This window comes from Panthera uncia (genome assembly GCF_023721935.1).
Source record: "Panthera uncia isolate 11264 chromosome B2 unlocalized genomic scaffold, Puncia_PCG_1.0 HiC_scaffold_24, whole genome shotgun sequence".
NCBI lineage: Eukaryota > Metazoa > Chordata > Mammalia > Carnivora > Felidae > Panthera > Panthera uncia.
Genome location: NW_026057580.1, coordinates 64321244 through 64340143, shown reverse-complemented (window position 1 = coordinate 64340143; position 18900 = coordinate 64321244). Strand labels below are relative to the sequence as shown.

Genomic DNA, 18900 nt, shown 5'->3' with positions numbered 1-18900 from the left:
GCAAGTCTGGTTAACCTCTGAGCCTCTGCTTCCTCATCTGTGAAATAGGAATAATAATACGTATCTCCTAGAATTCAGTGAATACTATGTGAGGAAGTGTGAGTAAAGATTTAGGATTATGCTTGGTACATACTGTGACAGGGACTTGTTTAAGTGCCTTACTTACAATAAATGGTCCATAGTCTTAAGTGGATACTAGAATCACCTGGAGATCTTTTAAAAAGGAGATGGGAGAGATGGTTCAGATTTCCTGAAGAGATCATGATTTGCTGGTTTGGAAAGAGGCCCAGGCATTAGTGACTTTTTAAAGATCTTGAAGTGATGGCAATGTATAGCCAGGGATGAGAACCACTACCTTAGTCTTTGGTATCTACTTCCCTATAATCATTCCAGAATCCAGTTTTCAGCTTCTCGTTCTCCATACAATACCTCCGAACTTTCCAGCTCTCTCTCTCTCGTATTTCAATAAAAGACTTCTTCAACTCTGTGAGGACCCAGTGGTTCTGTCACCTTTACACCGATCCTCCCCATCCCACCAACCCTTCATTCTCTCCCTATTTAGCTTAGATTCCATGTTTCATCATTAAAATTATTCACTTACGTGTTTTCTCCGCTTCCTTGGCTCCTCCACTTCACTCACCCCATCTGGTATGGTGTCTGGATCTTCAAAGACAGCTCCCGGTGAAACATACTTTCCAGGGTCCTGTTATATCCTCCCATACTGAACCTGGCTGCTGTGTGACTCACGTTTAACAACAGAATACAGTGGAGGTAATACTGTGCCAGTCCAGGGCTATGATTTAAGAAGGTCTGGCAGCCTCCTGCTTGCATTTTGGGGAGCCCTAAGCTACTGTTTGAAATTCAGCTACCCTGCTCAAGTGATTCTGTGGAGACTCCACACAAAGGGGTCATATGGAGAAGAGACGTCTCACAGAGCCAAGACACCAGCTCATCTGAGCCCCAGATGATAGCAGCCTCAGCTAACACCAGGTGATGTATGGTCAATACACATAAATATGAGAAATACACACTGCTGTTTCTTTCAGCCATTATGTTTTAGGGCTATTCACAATGCAGCAGTAGACAAATAGAAATTTGCTCCTACCAGTTCTGTGCTGACCTAACAGAAACCTAAAATTGGTGGCATTGTCTGTGGCATTATCTGTGGGACCAGAAGGTAGAAGAGCCTTAGCAACACCATTAGTGAAGATTGGAAGGACAGCGAAAAAATTGCTACTGGGAACTGGAAAACAGGGGACCTGGGTTATGTACTAGCCAATCAACTGAAAACACTGTCACCTGTTTTATCATAAGAGTTAGAAAGGGTAGTTAATGAAGAGTGAAACTTGCTAAGGAGATTTCCAAACAGAACAAGGCTTTTGTTCAGTGAAGTGGGTTATAAGTGATAATTTAAAAACCAACCAAGTTTTTAAAGGAATTATATAAGCTTGGACCTAAAAGGACAAATGTTTCCTGTTTTCAAAAGGAAAACAGACTTTTAGGCCCCAACTTATAAAACAGGCAACAATCAGGCTGAGATGCAAACATGGCCATGTCTTATGGAAAAGGAAGGATGGTCTATGAGTAGCCAAGAGCTCAAAGAAGAGAGCAGGGACACAAGGAGAACTATTCCCAGCGAGCAAATCTCTTCCTCACTAAATGTGTATTTTTTACTCCTGGGATGGAGAAAATTGGTTTACGTGCCCTGTTGGATTTTAGAATTGCTATGGACCAGTGACTCTTTTGCTGCCTGCCCCACTCACCTTTAAATTGTCTCTTTACACATCTTCGGATCCAGAAGAGATACACTCAAGGAGCATCAAACACACCCACTGACAGCATGCTACACTTAAAAGCCCAAGCATGACACTATCATAAGGTAAAGTTTTAAAGCCTTGGGAAGGGAATAAATATGTTTTATGTATGGAAGAGATGTGAATCAGTGAAAGCCACAGGATAGATTCTGATAGCTAGTCTCCAACAATAGCCCCAAAGGTAACACAGCTTCAGGGTAGCCAACAGAATGTGGTAGAAGTGATGCTGTGCCAGTTCCAGGCATCAGACTTAAAAACTACTAGAAGCTTCTGCTCCTTTACTTTTGGTACCCTGAGCTGCCATGCAATAAGTCTGACTCCTTGCTGGAGATGCCAGGTGGAAGAGAAAAGTCCTGAGACTACACAGAGACAGAGAAGTCCAGCCATCCCAGCCCAGTCTGCCAGCCATCTTGCCAAGATACAGACTTGTGAGGGAGCTATTGTGGACATTCCAGCCCAGTCAAATCCACCATGTTAATACAGCCCTGCCTGATCCCTTGTGAAACAGAAGAAACAACAGGTCAAACCACAGACTTATGAGAAATAACAAATTGTTGCTTTAAAATTGCGATGGCTGAGGATTTGTTATGCAGCAAAAGGTAACTGAAACACCTAAATTCTTAATGAACACAACTCTTCCATTTTGCATATATGGCACAGGTACATTCTCATAGATGACTGAGGCTTAAGATAAGCACAGGACCCCGTTGACTGGTCCTCCCTTAAAGCATAACTAAAATTTCAAGTGGGCAGGCACTTAGTGCTATTGAATAATAATGCTATGTGTCCCTAGTCTATGCACTCACTTGGCTATACCTTTCACTTTCTTAAGTTTTTACCTTGTCTCTTTCAAATAGCCAAGGTCTCATCCTCCACCCTCTCTCTCTGCTTTACCACCTTTGCTCCTTCCTTAACTCTTAAAATAGAAGTTACAAAAAGACAACTTCCACTAAGCTCTCCATTTTTCACCTGCCTACATCTGGGACCATATACTCTGCCTTTCCTTCTGGATCAATGGTCTATGCTTCTATTTAGTGCCAAACCCTCCCCTTTTGTGCTGGGTTCCATTCTCTATCACTTTAGCACCTCTTTTTCTCTGCTTCGTCAATTTTTCCCTGTCTACTGGATCATTCCCATTAGCAAAAAAATTCTCCCGTCTCAAAGACTCCTTCCCTTGATTCCACTTTCCCATCCAATCATACTAACATATTGATGCTCCCTTTATAGCGAAATCCCTAAAAAAAAAAAAAGGTCTCATTTCCTCTCACCTATTCTTTTTGAAATTCACTCTGATAAGGAATTCACCCAACCACTTCGCTAAATGATTTGTAGAGTCACCAATGACCTCCCTTCCAGTTGATAAATCAAAAGGCCGATTCTCATTTATTTTATTTGAACTATCAGCATCATTTGACATGGTTGATACTCCTTTTCTTGGAATCACTATCTTTACTTGATTTCCAAGATGCATGCTCTTTTGGATTACCTCCATTACCCTAGCTCCTCCTTTAAGTCTCCTTTACTGGTTCATCCTCATTTCACAATATCTAAAAGTTGGACTGTCTCACAACTTGATCCATAGACTCCTCCTCCTCTGCACACACTTGTTTATATCATCCACTCTCGTGACTTCAAAAACCATCTGCATGCTGCTGTTGACCTCAAATGCATGTTTCTAATCCTAATCTCTCCTTTAAAGTCCAGGCTCATATCTGCTCATTCAACAATGGGCTTTTCAAATTTAACATGTCTAAAGTGAACTCGTGTCTTTCTTCCTCATACCACAACTAATTTCTCTCTTTTCTTTCCTAGTCTTAACTCTGTACTTCCCTTTACTCAGGCCAAAAACCCTAGAGTCATCCTTAACTCTTTTCTTTCTCCCACACTACACATTCAGTCAATTGGCAAATACTGTTGACTCTAGCTTTAAAATATGTTGAAAATGGGGCCACTCCTCACTCCTGCACCACTGTCACTCCGTCCAAGCTATCATCGTCTCCTGCATGGATTGTTGCAACTGCTTCCTAACCAGTCTCCCTACTTTCCTACAGTCTTTTCTCAGTACAGCAACCAAAGTGATCCTTTGAGAATGTGAGTCAGACCATGTCACTTTACCACTCAAAGCCTCCAATGTCTCCCATGTCACTCAAAGTTAGAACCCTTACACTGCTTATAGGGTCCTAAAAAAAACCTGTAATGCTCACCCCCATGTCTCTGACCTCGTGTCTCACTTCCCTTCCCTTCCTTTTTCTACTTCAGCCCATCTGGGTTTCTTAGACTCTCCAGGCAGGTGTCAAGATTTTTGTACTTGCTTTCTGCCTGTAACGTTCTTCTCCTAAATATCTTTGTGCTTGCTCCTTCATCTCCTTCTATATTCAAAAATACACTTCCAGTGATGTTTTCCCAGATAATATTTTCTAGAAGCTCCAAGCATTCCCTAATATTCATTTCCTGCTTTGTCTTTCACTATAGCAATCATTCCAGTTGTGTGTACATATAGGAAATTTTTGCTTCGAATCTCTGCTAAAATGCAAGCTCCACAAGCAGGAATTTGTCTTCTTTTTATTCACAATTGTTTCATCGTCAAGAACCGTGCCTAGCACATAGCAGATGTTTCTTGAATGAATGCATGAGTAGCCCTAATAAAAATACAAATTCTAGAACTGACACACTCAATAACATGGGTGAACATCAAAAACATTATGCTGAGCTACAGAAACCAGATGCAAAAGAGTGCATACTGTATGAATCCATCTATATAAAGCACTAGAAAAGACAAAGCTAATCTATAATGACAGAAAACAAATTAGTGGATTCCAGAGGCTGGGGGTGGGTGAGAAAATTGACTGGGAAGGAATACAAGAGAACTTTTGGGGCTGATGAAAATGTTTTTTATTTTGGCTGTGCTGGTGGTGATACAGATATATACATTTGTCAAAACTTCTTGAATTTTGTACTTAAAATGGGCACATTTTGTTGTGTGTTAAGTTATACTTCAGTAAACTTGATTTTATATATTTGTATTTATAAAAACACAAATTCTGGGGGCGCCTGGATGGCTCAGTGAGTTAAGTGTCTGACCGGCTCAGGTCATGATCTCACAGTCTCTGAGTTCGAGCCCCACATCCGGCTCTGTGCTGACAGCTCAGAGCCTGGAGCCTGCTTCAGATTCTGTGTCTCCCTCTCTCTCTGCCCCTCCCCCACTCACACTCTGTCTCTCTCCCTCGCTCAAAAATAAATAAACATTTTAAAAATTTTTAAAAAAACACAAATTCTGGAGTTAGGACCATATGTCATCAGGGTTAGTAAGAGAATGCCAGAAATATGGAGTTTATTTATGTCTTTGGGGTCATAAGATTCACACAGTGATTTCAAGTGCAAAATAAATAAATCTCACAAACAGTTAACTATAACAAACACAGTATTTAGAAAGCACCACATAAATTATCCTTCCCTCCTTGCCAATGTAAGCAATGTGTTATATCTTTAGGACATATCAGCCAAATGTGTCATGCCACAGGTATAATTCTTCAATGTTTTTTTCTGTCAGCAAGATTCATTCATTTGTCTCTCTTACCAAATAGGATGTGTAATTAAATTTCTATTAAAATAAAGCCAGCACGGGAGGGGATGCATCTATAGGGACAAGGAGGCAATACAATGCCCCATATATCCCTTCATGTCCTAACAGGCAATTTAAAATGAGAATTTAATACAGAAAAATTTAAAAACCTTTAAGAACAGTAAACTTAACTATTTCAGAGAATTTGAGAAATTGGCACTTTTTAAAATCAAGAATTTTTGCAGACCATGCTCAAAAAATATATTTCCAATAAATTTTAAGTTAGGGAGTTCCAAAATACGTATTATGTATATATTACACAAAAATAAATATAACAAATAATACACAGTAAAATGACAAAACACTTCCGTGAACTTGAAAAGAGACTAATTGATGGAGACATTGTGACTCCTAAACGGGCCTATTCTCCCTAAAGTAAGCAATAAAGGAAATAATTGTTACAACAAAACAGCTAACAGTCTGAGTAAAAACTTCTTGAATTTTGCACTTAAAATGGTCACATTCTAGAGAATTCTGCTAAGTGAAGAAAGCTGATCCAAAAAAGTTACATACTGTATGAGTACATTTCTATAACACTCTTGAAATGGCAACATTATAGAAACAGAGCATAGACTGATGGTTGAAGGGGGTTAAGGAAGTGGACGGGAGCAGGAGGGAAGTGAGCGGGAAGTGAGTGTGCCCATGAAAAGCCAACAGGAGGGGTCTTCCTGGTGGTAGAAATAAATGTTCTGTATATCAATTGTATCAATGTCAGTATCCTGGTTGGTATTGTACTGCAGTACACTGGGGGAAACTGAGAAAAGGGGTGCAGAAGATCTCTCGTTTTATTTATCACAACTACATGCACATCTACAATTACCTCAAAATCGAAAGTTTAATTTTAAAAAATTGAATCAATTTCTTTCTTTTTTTTTTTCAATGTTTATTTATTTGGAGAGACAGAGAGGACAGAGAGTGCAGGCAGGAGGGGCAGAGAAGGAGAGGGAGACAGAGAATCCCAAGCAGGGTCCACACCACAGAGCTTGGTCTCACCACCCATGAGATCACGACCTGAAATTAAGAGTTGGATGCTTAACCTACTGAGCCACCCAGGCACCCCAAATCAATTTCTTAACCATTTGGGAAAAAATGAAGTTATTCCCCTATTTCATTTTTGAAATCAAAACTAATTCCACGGGTGTCCAGATGTCTCAGTCAGTTGAGCATCCCACTCTTGATTTCGGCTCAGGTCACATTCTCGTGGTTCATGGAATCGAGCCCTTGCCAGGCTCAGCATTGATAGTGCGGAGCCAGCTTGGGATTCTCTCTCACTCTCTCTGCCCCTCCCCTCCCCCCAATCTCTCAAAATAAATAAATAAACTTAACAAAAAAACCTAATTCCAGATTGGAGAGTTAAATATAAAAACAGCTCATAGCCACCGTTTATTGAGCAAATACTATACATCAGGTATATTTATATATATTCTCAGTTCATCCATCCAACAAACTTGTGAAAGAGGTTTTCTATCCACAGTTTGCCAGAGAGGAAAATTAGGATTTCCCAAATTTTTATATTAAGAAAAGAAAAATTTACAAATAAGAGAAAAATGCACAACAATGTGTTAGCTCTGATTTGGATGAATATGATTCTAAGTATTTTAATTTCTTCTGTAATTATTTATATGCAATGGGTTGTCTGTAACGAACATATTTTATGTCTAAATTTTGTTAAGGTTGGGCAAAAGTAATAAAATATGTAATTTTTGTCAAGGACAAGGAACAAGTTAGTAAGGATGTGTGGCTCACGCAGCACAACGCCAAAGCTCTAGCTTAGCATAAACTGTGTTTTAATAATTGCTGCAATGAGCATTAATAGTGTTTAAAGATGTTTTAAAAAATAACAATTACAATTACAAAGGAGAAACTGGGCAACATTTAGGAAATGACTGAATGGTTGAGACACACATTTTTTTGAAAGGTGGAGCTTGTAATTACTAATTACTTTTGTTTTCATAGCTGCCCAGCTGAAGTAAGAGAGACAGGCAGTCCTGAGGCTGGTCAATCATAATCTTCTAGGGGAGGGTAACCAGTGCCTGGATTTGGTGACAGCAGTGGGGAGAGGAAGGGGGAGACAGAGATCGGAAAAGCTAGGAAGGAAGCAGGTAAGACTTGGTGATTCATTAGCAATAAAGAACAATGGGCAGAGAAAAGCCAAAGTGTGATGTAATAGAAAAAACAACACTGCTGATGGTCTTGGTGTTGCCATGACCCGGATATGGAGGCTCAGGACAGTCATCTTAACATTCTCTTGTCTTCATTGTCCTCAACCCTAGAATGAATGGGTAGCTCTAAAACTTCTCCAATCTCTCCCAGATCCAACGCTTTGAAGCTGGGTTATCAGAACAAGCACAGTAGTAACCTTAACAGAAATTTAGGAAGAAACCTGATCCCAAAGGCTGAGATGCAGCTTCTGATGATACCACTGTTGCGTGACCTTGAACAAATTACTGAACCGCTTTGTGCACCAGTTTCCGTTGTAAAATGGGAATTAGAAAAACAGTGCCTATCTCATAGGGTTGTCCCACATAAACCTGTAAGCCTGGGACATCGTAAGTCCCAATAGATACGCTCAATTAATACCAGTGCCATCCATGCTTAGAATTGACCACAACTACACCTCGTAGTCCCAGCACAGGGATTCTTGAGATGCCAAAACTTTTGTCATAGCATTCGACTGTTTCACCTTTCTAACACAACGATACGTTATAGGGGGAAATGTCCGATGTTTATAGGAATATGGCACGTAGGTATCTGGAATTTGGGTGGCTGAGTCATCAGACAAGAGTTATGGTCTTCAGATACTACTTCCTAAAAGTAAGTGCTGGTTGTCACGTCCACTCTTTCTAGCCCTGCACCATCACATCCTAATATTTGTCATAGGTATTACCCTAAAGCAACAGAACATAAAGATCTGAGTCATTTTGAAAAAAATAAGTGTTGATCCAGCAGCTGTAACCGTCAGAAACAAACCACTCTGACAACAGCAGATACCCATGTACCAGATGGAGAGAGTGTGTGACCAATCTCCCATTGCCATTACTTGCTGTGAAATGCATGAAGCAAGAACAGGAAGGGATGCAAATTTATACATGCACATGGATTCCCTCCCTGCCCGGCCCCAGGCTGTTCCTTACCTGACTCTCATCATAGGGACTCTCATCATAGGGGTGGCAGTTCAAATAATGTTTGTCAACTAAGAAAAACAGTAACTGTTTGCCTAGGATTGCAGGAGGAACACTAAGCACAAGTGGGTCAAGCCTTGGAGGAGAAGGTACCAGCAAGGAAACAGTATTTAGTACAAACATCTTGATAGTAAAATCATAGAATACATCTATATAAAAAATGTAGAGAATTTTTTTATCCTTTAAGATTCAACCTACCGAATTTTATAAAATCCGTTATTTCAGAGCCAACTTTCAATTTCAGCTTCAGTGAGGCTGCATGCGCCCGGCACTCTAAGCTCCATCCAGAACAGTGCTAAGGGTACTTTCCAGTCTCAAGTCAGGGTAATCATCTTGAAGTTCCCTCAACTTCGCTTTAAAGGCCACCAAAATTGCCCATCTGGAAATTTCTATATTAAAAAGGAGAGATGGCAGTTAAATAATTCTTTTTGTGTGTTTGTTTCTCTCTCTAGTGGCAAAGAATATTTTTGTTTCACCTCTGCTTTTTAAAACGTTTTCATCGCTCTTAAAATTATACACTGAATAGCCAGAGTGGTGGCATCAGACCTTAGTGTCGCTCATTAAAAAGGTTCATAAGTGAAAAAAGCAATCCAGTGTTTGTGTCTTCCTGACTCCCTACAACACAAAGTACCACCATCAGCTCAGGAGTTCAGATCCAACCATCATGAGCATTCCCCCTGGGACCTTGAACACTTGCTCTTAGTAACACATTGAAATTCCTGATTTTTTTCTCCCTGCTGACAAGCAAAGCTATCAAGAGGAGGGTGAGTGTTGGAACCACTGCATAAGTACCCATTTCCCTATATTAAAACTCTTGTATCCTTAAAATATTTGGAGGTATTTCTATTTCCAACTCTTAACTTGAACTGATAATAATGTAGCTTGTCTAGGACAGAGGAGCCCAGGGGATGGTCCCACCATAGCATCACACAATGAATTACTTTTTCTGAGGTGTGAAAATACATATTAGAATTGGTTATCGGGCCACCCTACTTCTTCTTTTTCTTTTCTTCTTAAATTTTTTAATGTTTTGTTTATTTTTGAGAGAGAGACAGAGCGTGAGTGGGGGGAGGGGCAAAGAGAGAGGGAGAATCCGAAGTAGGCTCCAGGCTCTGAGCTGTCAGCACAGAGTCCATTTGCGGAGTTTGAACACTCAAACAGTGAGATCATGACCTGAGCCAAAGTCAGACAATTAACCACCTGAGCCACCCAGGAGCCCTGCCACTGTACTTTTTCTGAGTTATTTTTGTTGATGTTTCCATTATTCCTGTTCTCCTAAGTATTGAAAAATCAGTGAAATCAACACAAACAGCACAGTCAGGAATTCTTCAAAAAATGGAATTTTTCTTTATGCTCATTTTTCTAATAAATAATTGAAAGGAGATGACATTCATGGATCTTGGTAGGATTGTGGAAGTATTTGGCTGGGAGCCATAAAGTCAATGGTCAGGTGTTTCCTAATAATGAATAACTTGCCTAGACTTTACAGAACACAACATGTTGTCACTTCTCTGTTATTGTGTCAGTTTCAAATATGAGAAAATTGAGACTCAGGAAATTTTAGTCAAGGTAAACAGCAAGTGGTCAAGTAAGGACTCAAATTGGGATATTCTGTCCCAGGATATGCCCTATCCTAGAACAGTGCTCTATCCACACTGCTCTTCTGTACATTAGAGATCAGGCCAAAAAATTGTAGGTGGTATTTTGTATACATAAATATATATAAAATAAATATGTATATAAAACATTATGAATATGTGTATATGTGTTGTTTGCATGTGTGTTTCTTAATTAACCTCTGTCAAATACTGACCTTCACCTTTGGAAATTGCAAGGAGAGAATGGCACATTAGGGCTTCATGTTCCTATTCTCTTTTCTATTTTTAGATTAGCTGTATGCAAATTGAGTCACTTTAAGCCTGAGCTCACCTGGTAGTCCTCTTTACAGCTCCCCTCTCTCTTCCTTTTTCTCTTTCTCTTCTTGTCTATCCTGTACCTGGACATTGTTCTTCTGTATCACATGGTATCAAAAGCCTTCCTGAAATAGGGCAAATAAATTCTCTCTTCTTTTGGGTTATCTCAAACCTCTTGAAGGGCTTCATTTTCTGTATGGGGTTGACATTCTTAATCATTTGGGAGATCTTCTGATAGAGCCTTCTGTGATTTTTTTTTTTTTTGTAGTTTCTTCCTTTAGTACAGGTGTGAGTATAGGCAAAGCAGTTGGAAGCAGAGCCAGATGTGGAGGTGTGGTGAAATAGATTATTTGAGAGAGAGAGAGAGAATGTGTGTGAGAGAGAGAGAGCGCATGTGCATGTTCATGTGCAAGGGAGAGAGACAGACAGACAGACAGAGAATCTTAAGCAGACTCAACGTTCAGCCCGGAGCCCGACTCAGGGCTTGATCCCATGGCCCTGGGATCATGACCTGAGCTGAAATCAAGAGTCAGACACTCAACCAACTGAGCCACCCAGCCCTACAATGAAGCAGATTCTTAAACTCAGTGTATCTCAAACTTGAGAGAAAGTGGATGAACCACAACAAAATAGTAACTCTTGTTCCTTTATTTCTCTTCCGCTACTTGAGAGTCTTTACTAACAAGATCAGCCATAGGATGGTGTTCTATTGTTTCAACTTGCTACATGTGTTAAAAAATGATGAAAGAAGATAATTTAGGTGATACAGATGAACTTTATTTACACTTCATGAAGCAGACAGTCTCCTTTCCAAGAACGGCTAAATGAAGCCGAAGACAGGAAACTTTTATAAGATAAAGAATCAAGAACAAACAAGAGAAAAATAAGAAAGATCTAGTTTTCTGGTGTCACACAGCCAACCAACCTTGTTTGGGGTGAGAGGACCCAGAGTTGGCTTGGCGTTTGGGAATTGGCAGCCTGGATATACTTTGTTTCTGGTCAAACTGAACGTTTACAGGGACAGAAAAGTTATCGAAGTCTCAGTTTGTTGACACAGAGCCCTGGGTAGGAGCATCTGCATCTTGAGCCTAGAAAGTTATTTCAACACGTGTGATTTTTTAAAAAATCATTAAATAACGTGTTATAATGTTTTTAACCACGTGGCACTCTCAAACAGCGTGAGAGAAGTGTGTAACTACCAGTATTGCACATTGCTCCAGGTGGGTGCTACCTTTCCATCTCCCACCCAGTTTGAACATGTGAAAAGGTAAGAAAATGCTGTCAAGAAGTCAGTTGGCAAGTGAGAAGCATGCAAACCAGGGAGGAAGAGCAAACAGATTAGATGGTGGGACCTGGACCAGAAAGACCGGGACAGCCTTGAACTATGGACCAGAAACAATAACAAAAAATACTAGTGATTCGAGCAAAGACGTTCACCTATGTGTCACGAAGCAGCTGCTGAGAGTGGAAGAGGCTAACATTTGCTGAGTATTTTCCTGATACTGTGCCCCCTTCAGTGTGCTTTTCCTCGAGTTATCTTGTAAGTTATAGTAAAAGCACACCCTTGGAGTATGATTTTTACCTAGTGGGGTAAGATAATGCAAGGTTAATGAGAACAGAAGCTGGCCTGATGCACTGTATTTGCATTCATGTTATGAGGAGGCACATTATTTTGGGTTTTATTGCAGTAAATGTGAAGAGTGGCAGGACTTCTGGTGTTCAGTGAGCCCCATACTGCTGAGATGCTGCATATGTAAAATTAGAACTGATGAGGTGAGAACTACATTGTCTTCTCTGTAAAGACCACATTGGAAGTCCTGCTTCAAATTCCCAAGACTATTCTCTAGGTGAAAGAAAAGCAAGTAGGACCACCTTCAGAAGAGAAGACAGTGGGGTACAAGTTCTAAAGTCACCACACTACAAATCACATATGGTCAACTTTATCTTTGGAATTCCTTGAATTGACTTTACATTGCCAGCACCTGGGTCATGTAAAGAACAACAGCCAAAAATTAACTCCTTTTGTTGCTCTGTGTATGCTGTCTATGGATTCCCTTTTTCTCGTTCGAGTGTAAATAGGGAGGGAGGATAAAGGAATTTCCCCCGACCCCTTTTTTTTTAATTTTTGATGTTTATCTATTTTTGAGAGTGAGAGAGACAGAGCACGAGTGGGGGAGGGGCAGAGAGAGGGAGACACAGAATCTGAAGCTGTCAGCACAGAGCCTGATGCAGGACTCAAACCCATGAACTGTGAGATCATGACCTGAGCCCAAGTTGGATGCTCAACGTACTAAGCCACTCAGTCCCTGCCCCCCACCATCAACACTTAATTGTTGTTTGGTGCAACACAGATATCACTGAATTTCTGTAAGTTAAATGAGGTTTGGTACAACTCCACTGTTACTAAGAGGCTCAAAACCATGTCATATAACTCAAAGAATTATAGATACTGAGTGTTAGAGCAACATAATCACTGAAGACCCTTTAACTACCTTAAAATATTTAGAGGACTATCCTATGAAAGAGGAATTAGAACACAGATGGTCATTCTCAAACATTTATTACCAGTTGTTGGCATGGCTATCTGGAGCTCTATATTTAAAAGAATGTGAGACAGGATGCCTGGGTGGCTCAGTGGGTTAAGCGTCTGACTTCAGGTCATGATCTCACATTTCGTGAGTTTGAGCCCCGCATTAGGCTTTGTACTGACAGCTCAGAGCCTGGAGCCTGCTTCGGATTCTGTGTCTCCCTCTCTCTCTGCCCCTCCCCCACTCACACTCTGTCTTTCTCGCTCTCAAAAATAAATTAATTAAAAAAAAGAAGAAGAGGAAGAATGTGAGACAACATCCAAGGTCAGTGAGAAAGAATTCTGCTTGACAATGATGTCTGTCCGACACTTGAAAGAAAGCCAGTGCCCAGGTGTTGCATGTGATGGAAACACAGTAACTATAGTTGACATATACTGAGCACTTGCAAGAATTCACATGAGGTTGGGAATGCTGTTTTCTGTCATTACATTGAGAAGTCAGAAAAGTCAGTCTGGAAAGAGAAAGAACAATAGAGCTAATTTTCAGAAATGAGCAAACTTAGCACCTTTAAGAGCATTCTCCCTCATTCCTGGTAAGTTTCCACTTGTCTTTCATTTCCCTCCTAAAGAAATCCATGTATCCTTGCAGTAAATTTCCCTTTTTGGCCTTAGCTCGTCATGTAGGTTTCTGGCTTTTGCAATCAAGCAATCCCTAGAGGTCTATGTCTTGGTGGTATATTTCAATCTCATTTAATTCAGTTTAACCAATATGTATTTAATGCTTACTATGCTTCTTATGTTCAATAATTTGGGTTGAGTTATGAGTCTGGCCTATGACTAGAATCTATGGAAGATTCAAAGGGAATAGTAGTCATAGATTATGAAAAAACATAAATTAAACAAGACAGAACGTAATGAGAGTCCTTAGATCTTCCCACCCCAGGTATGTATTCTGAGTCATCTTTAACATTCTGTCCAACTTGTGCTAGTTGGCAAGAGGTATGAGCAGCCGTGGCTGAGAAAGAGCCCTTTTCTAGTGCAAAGCTGAGGGACAAGAAGAAGTTTGACCCAGGCAATAACAGCCAGAGGTGAGGCTCTCTGACAATGACGAACACAATCTAGTGAAGCCCTTTAATTAAGCAAAAACTTAAAAATTAGTAAGATAAACAAAAAAAAAAAAAAAAAAAAAATTATTCAGAAACTCCTGCCTTAATCTCTGAAGATAAAAAACCTCACTCCAAGTCCTAAATTGATTCATTGTCCATGATGACTGAGATGCCAGTAGAGCTTTCATCCCACAAAAGCATTACCAGGACCCAGCTGATTAAAAAGTTAACCAAAACCCCCATCCCAAGTTAGAACCCTTACCTCTAGGAAGAGCCCGAGGGGAATAATAAACATACACTTTCTGTTTGTGTTCTGACTACACAGAAAAGCAGAGCAAATCCAAACCAAGTCCAAAGTTGGGAAGGAAACTCTTTTAATTGGCCATGAGCAACCAAACTTCCTCTTCTTAGTTAACTGTGCTCAAGTAACTGACACCAGAAACAGTGCCACTGCTGTCCCCAAATCAAATGCCTCAGCTTCCATCCCCACCTGAAAATGGATTCCACAAAGCTCCTCATGCTGCTTGCTCTGAACTGAAGTCTTTGCACAGTGTCAGGTGAGCAGAGCCTGGGTTACATGCTCAGGCCCTACCTACAAGAGATGCGGGAAAAACAAGCTACCGCCTTTACTCATGGGGTGGCAGGGGCCTTAAAGTGGGAAGTTCTCCACACTCAGGAAAGCTGTTCAAAAGGTTCTAGGCAGGCAAAAATGTGCAAATGTCCATCACGTCACCCAGAGGACTTATTCCTTGGGCCTAAAATTCAACCAGTTAATAACCTAGTTTGGTAAAAGTCTGCCAACCATCCTCCAGGAACGATTCTCCCCTTCTTCTTAGTAGGATGACTGCCTCCAAATTCAACTGGATACATGCTTCTCAGCTAGACTCTATATTTCCCAGCCTGCTTTTCAAGCGTGGCCATGTGACTCAATTCTCACCAATGAGATGATAGAAAAGGTGGCAGGTGTGACTCCTCAATCTTTTCTTAAAGATGACAACACTTAGCCTTTTTACCTTCTCTTTTCTTCTTCCTTCTTCAGTTGGACCAGCCACCTTGGATCTAACTATGTTGACATTGTTAGAACACACCCACAGCCCTGGTTCCTAGATGACCTCACAGAGCAGTGGTTCCTGGGTGACCTTGCAGGGCAGTGCTGCCTGTCCAGCCCTTTGAGAACACTATTCTTTGGGCTGTTACATGAAAAAGAAATAACTTTTCTCTAATTTAACAGGTGCATTTCATGGGCTCTTGGTTACAGCAGTTGTGGACATCCCACTAATATGTTAAGTCGTTTCAAGAGATAGCATGTATGTTTCTGGATCTCTTGAGATGCCTAAAGTGCTAGACGTAGACTCGTAGGCTACTGGTATTGATTGCTTTCTCAAGAAATGCATAATAAGAATCCTGCAGTAGACCTAAGTGAAGTTCTAAATCTCCAGGTCAGTGCATGGAATACAGAGGGCACTTAATAAATGCTAGCTAGTTCTCTGATCCTTCTTTCTCAGGAATCATGGTAGCTAAGTGTCCTGAAGGCATATTATTTGCCTTACTCAAGCCTTGGAGATGTTTCAAAAATTCTCACAGAGAAGATCATCAAATCGTTGTCACAGCTGGGTTCCAGCTTAAACCTACTCAGATAAGAACTTAGCAAAAAGGAGGGAACTAAAAGTTTGAGTCTCATTGCATGTATTCCCAACATATATAACTTGTTTAGGTTGAATGCTTGTGCAGATGGAGTGCCTGGCTTATATTTGAATCTTCCAAGAAAACTGCTGAGTTTTCCAGCTTCCAGTAGTGATTGTATGAGGCTTCTAGTAGTGATTGTATGTGGTTATCTGTGGATCTGTCCAATCACCCTATTAGGTTGAACACCCATCCGTCCGTTCACTTATTAGTGAATTTTACTGAGCACCAAGTGAGTGCCAGATACTGTGCAAGGCACTGAGGACATAGCTGTGAATAAAATAAAATCTATAAGGTGTGTAAGGTGTGTAAGATTAAAGCAAGGATAGGAAATGGTGAGTGACAGGGACACTCTCAGGATGGTGGAAGAGGCTCACTGAGGAGGAGAAATCTGAACAGAGACGTGAATGAAGTGAGGCAGGAGCCCACGAGTATGGCTCTGGAACTGCCAGGCTGGCACATTGTCAAGGACAAAGGCCCTGAGGAGGGCCTCACTCTTTGCAAGTTTAAGGAACAGAAAGGAGACCTGTGTGGCTAGAGTGCAGCAAAGCCGGAGGAATATCAGTGAAGATGCAGGCAGAGAGGGGTTTGGGGACTAGATGACTCAGGTCTCATACATTAGAGTAAAGAACTCTGCTTCATTTTTCTCAGGGCATTTCCTGGCCACTGAGCACAGGGGCTGGGTCTCACTCACCCCAAGTCCAGTGTGGTGCTTTACCACTGCAGACACGCTGCGAAGAGACTGCTTAATAAAACTGCAAATAAATGACTCTGGAATAAACTCTAAATAGTTGCCTTAGGTATATCCAGCCATGAAAAATACCTATATAAAGTTTCCTTAAAGAGTATGGCAATACTCTGCAAAGATAAGTTTGTCTCTGACGATCAGCTGGTTACATTTGCTACGATAAAAGACTGATCATTTTTATTTGCATGTGACCTTGGAACTTAGAATGTGATTGCTCAAGGTTAAGAAGTGCCTGAAATGTCATAAAACCTGGAACAATGATGGCACCAGTCCATTTTGGTAATCCTTTTGGTAGAGTTCGATAGAAGCATTTGTTGTATAATCTACTTCTATCTTTTAGGAAAATTGAGTCCTGAGTCAATTACCCAGAAACTGCAAAGGAGCACTGCCTTGCATGACAGATTCCACATACTCACAGAAACACGTGTCACTCTCAGAATCCCTAAGTCAATTATGAAGTGACATTGCTCAGTCTAGCAATTTTCCTCAACATATATTAATTTAACATGTATTTTAAAACTATACCCTATTTACATGTATTTAACATGTATTTTTAAACTATATTTTGGGGGAAACATTTAAATTAGAACTTTTTTTTTTTTTTCCTGAGGCAAGAATGGCCTTTGACTCTAGGTTAGATGAAGATACTCCATAAAGGACACTGAGGGCTTTGTGATGGCAACAGGAAAAGCCCAAGAAAAGAGAGAACCTTGCTGAAGGATCCATGCCTGAGAGGGAAGGGTGGGCTTTGGTGGGGGAGGAGGGAGGAAAGTAAAGAGTGAAGAAGATGAAGGAGACCTGGAAGTGACTATTATTTCAAGAGATGGCCCCGATAAGCTTATTGTAGAGCATGGAGCACGGTCAGTGACCTCTAACTGGACTCAGGTTACATTTGCTGTCAGTATTCAGTCGCCACAGAAAGGCCCCAACCTTTTGAAAGATTCATACAAAGTATAGCTCAACAGAAACTATGCCTATGAGGGCATTAGGGCTTTGACCTGTTCTGCATAACATCCATATCGGTATTTAGGGCCACTCTGCCTTCCATTCGCTATGACAAGAAGGGCGTTGGGGCCCCCAGCTTCAGCAGAGTAGACGTGGATGCTCAAATACAGACAGTGATTGTCGAAGCGGGGGAGGCAAGCTGAGGGGGAGTGAGAACGGGTATATATGGGATGGCTTTAATTTCACTGGGGCCATTTCCTCTTTACACGAGTCGTTAGAGTAGTCCACAAATACATTTTCTTGAATAGTTCTAGTTTTAATAGCCTCTTCATTGTGTTTTGTTCCCCCAGAAGAGATGCCATGTCTTGTATTTTAAACCTCCTCTAAAGAATTTAATTTTATAGTGCCATCAAGACCAAAAATATGTCAATTTAGTGAGGGAAGATATTTAATTGCTTCAGAACCTCCACATTTTGAAAAATAAACATGTTTCTTTTTCTCCTTGGTCAATTTGGCAGCATGAAGTAACTTATTTGTGGCTGTTATTTGTCTCCACAATTTCCCTTAATAGTAGGTTTCGCAGTCTTTATGTTCATGAAGCATTTCCTTATGTCTGGACCAAATCCCTTTTTGCTCTAATTTGAGGCCAGGGACTCCGTGGAGTTGCTCACAATTGTCTATTGAATAGACAAACACTTGGAGTTTGTTTTGAAAACTCACTTCAGCCTTCTCTTTACCAGGGCAAACAATTCTGATCTTGCAGCCTTCCTCAATAGCGCTATAATGCATTCATGATAATGTGTTCATGTACGAAATTGGACGCAGTTCAACAATCTCAGGACTAGTTCAAGAAATGCAATACAAAATTGATTTGACTTAATCCTATTATCCCTCATATCTGAATGGTACTTTAATTTACAAAGTACTTTTATATACAATAGCTCATTTTATCTCCATAACAAATCTGTGAGATGAATATTACTTATTTTTCTTTTTACTTTTTCTTTACAGATGAGGTCACTGAATCTCAGACCACATTGCCAGTAAGTGGGAAAGCAGAGATTCAATCTCTCTCTTCCAAGATGAGGAACGGGGGGATCTCCACTACCCAGCAGCTGTCTACTATGTGCAAAGGCCAGTTCTGGGTGTTGCAAAGGATCTAACGATGAGTACTGGATTCTCATAGATCCACTTGCAGAGGTAAGGAAAGAGATCTTGGGAAGGAAATGGAACGGGTTCAGCAGGGTGTGGGTAGATGGAGAAGAAAGTTGGGAAGATTCCTGGTTAAGAGGACCTGCCCATGTGAAGATATCTTGCGCAAGATCACTGTGTCTTAAGCTTATCTCATCTCAAGTACAGG

General features: G+C 40.7%; 1 long non-coding RNA gene across 1 annotated transcript in view; it reads right to left on the bottom strand.

Moving 5' to 3' along the window:
- The window catches only part of LOC125938749 (uncharacterized), a 41346-nt gene extending 30524 nt beyond the window's left edge, over positions 1-10822 (bottom strand). The window contains exons 1-2 of the long non-coding RNA XR_007462802.1: positions 10548-10822; positions 8817-9007 (exon numbers count right to left, since the gene is read on the bottom strand). This is a non-coding gene — a long non-coding RNA (uncharacterized LOC125938749). The remainder of the gene's footprint in view (positions 1-8816; positions 9008-10547) is intronic.
- Positions 10823-18900: the final 8078 nt, after the last annotated feature.